Raw genomic sequence first — 4503 nt, 5'->3', positions numbered from 1 at the left:
GTTCTCTGTTCCTGGCGGTTTCTTCTAACTTGGGATGTACGCCAGGTGTTAGAGGGCTGGGGAAAGGTGAAATTATCCTAAATATAATGTCAAGAACATTCTGGGAATGAAGCCTACTTCTGAGATGCTGTACATCCATCAGACATTCCTTCTGCCTGCCCAATATCCACGTTTGACTGCATACAGCCTTTGTCTAATTTGTTTCATTTTTCTTTTGCTTGTTTTATTTTTCTTGAAAAGCCTCAAACATTCCTTTGTGAACCTCACCAGGAAGTCCAGATAGATTCCAATGAGCAGGTTTTACCCCTTGCCTAACCCTTGGTATCGTCACACGAAGCCAGATGGAATTTAAAATTCTATCATGACAATGTGTTATATGGCCATTAAAATAGAAAAAGTTCCTGAGAACTATAACATAACCATTTCACAAATATCATTTTCAAAATATATTATACCCCCAAAAGTTCTGTTCAGCAACTCATACTAAGCAGTGCTTTCCCGTTCATCTGCTACCACTCCCCATCTTTACCGGTAATGAGGAAGCCACCTGGGCCACCTGGAAATCAATGCATTCTGAGTTTCCTTAACAAGCAATGTCCATGGAAACTACACAGAAAAGGTAAACTGGGACAGACTGACTACACAAAAATGCCCGTCTTCCTGACCTTGCTCTTCCCTGCACCTGCTCTGAGCTTGTGCAAGGGGGATCACGTACCTCGTGCAACCAGCCTGGATGGGCCCAGGATGCGAGGAGAGGATGTGCCCTCCAGGGTGAGCCAGCAGCCAACCCTGTTCCGTCTAACGGGATGACTCCACGGGGGCCCTGGCTGACGTGTGAGGGGAATTTGTAGGGGATCTGGTGTGGGTGCCCCGCACCCAGGTCTCAATGTCTAGAAGCCAAATCCCATTTAAGGAGCAGAGTGGCAATTGGATTAGAGTTGAGATGGGTGAAATGGTAGTTTCAGCAGTTCTAAGCATTAGACAAAGGCCTCCCAGTCTCCTTCTGGAGGGGCTCACGGGTGCAGGAGCCGTCAAGCTTGAGTAGGCAAGGCTTGAGGGAGGGATGACAGCTCAATGAAAGCTACTTTTTATCTTAACCCACTTTGAGTTCTGGAAATAGACTGATTATCCCTTCACTCCCGCTATCACCAGGAGAAGGGATTTTCGAGAGCTCAACAAACTTGATTAAACTCAGCAGGCAGCTAATGCAACCTTGGGAGTGGGAATATGAACAAAAAGGTCAAGGAGAAATGTCATCCTCAAGATGAAGCCTGGTGTTATACAAGCCAAACTAGACACCCCTCCTCCTCCACCCCACGTCCTATTGATTACATCATGAGTCCTGTCGATTTCCCCCAGCGGGTCTGGAATCTGTCTGGTCTTCCCATCCTCAGCACCTCCTCTTGGGTCCATATCACCCCCTTTGCTTTCCTGGACAATAACGTCTCCTGCTGGCTGACTACATCCTTCTCTGCAATGCCCAGGGGGCTTCCAAGCCCTGAGCAGTCACCCTCCTGCTTAGCATCTCCCGTTGCTCTCAGCCATGGGCACGAATCTCTAAAGCTACACGCTCAAGCCTCTGCCTGCCTTTCCACATCTCCCTGCACCACACTCCCACTGTTGTCTTTGCCTGGAACAATCCTCTTCTCCCTTCCTCCTTGACTCTTTCCACCCTTCAGATTCAGCTTATTTCCTCAGGGGGACTTCCCCAACTTCCCCGATGAGGTTGGAGGCACTATTGCGTTCGATGCTTGCATGGGAGATTATATTATGGGCTCTCTTCCCACACAGCTCTAGGCTCCATGAGGTCAGGGATCCATGCCATTTTGTTTCCCTCATCTTTGCACTCCGGTGCCCAAACACTCAGAGTATGAACGTGTGGGATGCTGTCCTGCTGACACATGTATGTATTGGACTTGAGCTGGTGTCTGGGAATGAAGTCAGTCTAAGAAAACCTGTTCTGAAGTTTGGGGAGTTAGCACTTCTCGAAACACTCCAATGGCTTCCCACCTAAATCTGGATAATGTCTGCAAGGCCCTGCATGATCCGGCTCCCCTTCTCACCACCTCACCCACTTGGCTCAGGTCCACTGGTCCCTTTGCTTTTCTTCAAACCTGCCTCAGGGCCTTTGCTCCTACTGTTTCCTCTTCTGGAACACTTTCCCACAGACAGACTCTTGACTCAATCCCTTAATTCCTTTGGGTCTTTACTTCAGTGTCACCCTATCTACCTGCACCAGCACTTCTGACCTCCTCCTCTGTATTATCGTTCCCTGTAGCACTTATTACCATCTGACACACAAGATCATTTATCTTGTTTATTGTCTGTCCCCCAACCCCACCATTACTAGACTGTAAATTTCAGGAGTGCAGAGATTTTTGATGGGATAAGTTTTATACCCAATCCCATCTAGAATAGGGACCCCGATAGACTTTGAGAGAATCAGTATGTCACTGGATTTTAACAGTATAATACCTTGCAAAAGCCAAAGTTGGGGACTTTTTTTTTCAATTTCTAAGATAGAAGACTTAATTTTTTTAAAAGAGAGGTATGCCAGCTAATGAATATAAAGGAATGATAGAATTAGAAAAACCTCATTTGACAAACTCTGACTGTATTAATCATGCCTTTTTACTTTCTGTAATTCTGATACTTTGACATCTGGAGTTTTGCTGACCCTGGAGAGACTGCCATCCCAGGGCCAGCTCTTTCCCAGAGAGAGTAAATGACTGTCTTTCATATGCAAACCAACCAACCCAGAGCCCAGACACCCCAGTGACCCTTCTTTCTTCCTTTGTCAAATTCTCACACTCTGAGCCATCATTCCTGCCCTCATCACCCTGGAACCAGGTACCAGTCAGCGGGAGAAAGCCCCTGCACCCCAGAGCCTGCTGTAGTAGCAAAATAGCCAGTCTTAGCCTGCTTATCCTGTCTCACCACTTGCTTCCCACAGAAACAAGAGATTCTGCACATGGTTTCTCCTTGACCCCCCTACCTCCTGGCCGACCCTGGTGCTTCCCTGAGCGGCTTGGCCCTTCTTTTTGGGAAATGTGAGTAACAAACTATCTTTTCAATGGTGATTGTCTCCTGATCTGTTGACCTCACTATAACTGAATAACAGTAAAACTTCAGTTTTAAAGCACTGATGAAATTACTGGCTCAGATAAGGATTATTCATTGGTGTCAAAACCATTGGGTGAAGAGTAGAAGGGGAGATGGCTGTTCTTATGGCACCAAAGTGATGCCATATGGATCACGACTCATCCCAAGGCGCAAGCCCAACCACAGAACAGGGGACCAGGCACGGTCCAATGTCAATCTTAGCATCTCCAAAGGTGTCAACCAGATGTGATGCGTCACCTGGGGGTAGCTGGAATCCATCAAGCCTTTAGACATCACTTCTAGTTTCTAGGAACTATGGGGAATAGAGGAAGAAGCAAAATGACACAACAAGAAAGCTACCTAATGAATGTAGAAAGTGGCTGGTGTCCTTCATAAGTCAACACCGTAGAAAAGAGATGCACTGGATTCAAAGACACTTGAGGGGTTCAACATCCAGATCTGTTGTGTGGTCTCAAACAGACAAACAGGATGTAGAGGACATTTGGGGCTTGTTGGGAAAATCTGAATGTGGTCAAATAACATATCTGTAATATGTCATATGGCCTCTGACAGAATGGAAATGACTGAACTAGGGAGGTAGAGATTGTGACCGAACAAAGAAGATCATAGGATGGTACGTGTAGTATGATCACATTTTGCAAACACACAAGTCTGTGTGTGGATATATGTGCACACACGTATGTTTTCATGACAATTATGTGCATAATCTGTGAGGAGCTGACACTGGTGATCTGTGAGACTTTGTTTTTAAAAAACCTTTTCTTGTCTGTAATTAAAAAAATCTTCTCCAACCACCATTTACTACACCTCTCACAGAAGGGTTCAAATACAACACTGTTATAAAGTTAAAACAGTATCTAAAAATTTTTCCCTTAAAAATACAAAAATAAGAGGAAGAAAAGGACTGAGGCCCTTCTTTTAGTGTCCCCATCAGAGGGGCTGCCCTGAGGCTGGGGACCCTCGCCCAGTTGGCTGCTGTGGGTGTTCCCGGGACCCCTGTTCTCCAGGCCCCCAGAGGGTGCAGGTCTCAGTCACTGACCTGCCAACGCTGGGTAGGTGGGAAAATCTGGGGTGGACCGCAGGCCAGACCTCTTTTTGCAAACAACAGTCTCTGGTAGTCATTCCCAGCCCCTGGTCTGTAGTGCATTTTTCTCTGCATTTGTGGGGAAATGAGAAAAATAAGGACAGTGCTGTGAGTTTTCTCATAGAAACAAATGTATTCAGTATAAAGGATTGTTCTTTTTTCTAAGGTTATGAAGCTCTAAATTTTTCAAAACTAAAATATCTTTCTCCTTCCTCCTGATCTTCACTGAGGTATACTTTACCAACAGCCCAATCTACCCATTTTAAGTGCACAGCTTGATGATCTTACCAACATTA

The sequence above is a fragment of the Camelus dromedarius genome, chromosome 4, assembly GCF_036321535.1.
Source record: "Camelus dromedarius isolate mCamDro1 chromosome 4, mCamDro1.pat, whole genome shotgun sequence".
Taxonomy (NCBI): Eukaryota; Metazoa; Chordata; class Mammalia; order Artiodactyla; family Camelidae; genus Camelus; species Camelus dromedarius.
This window is presented reverse-complemented; position numbering follows the sequence as displayed.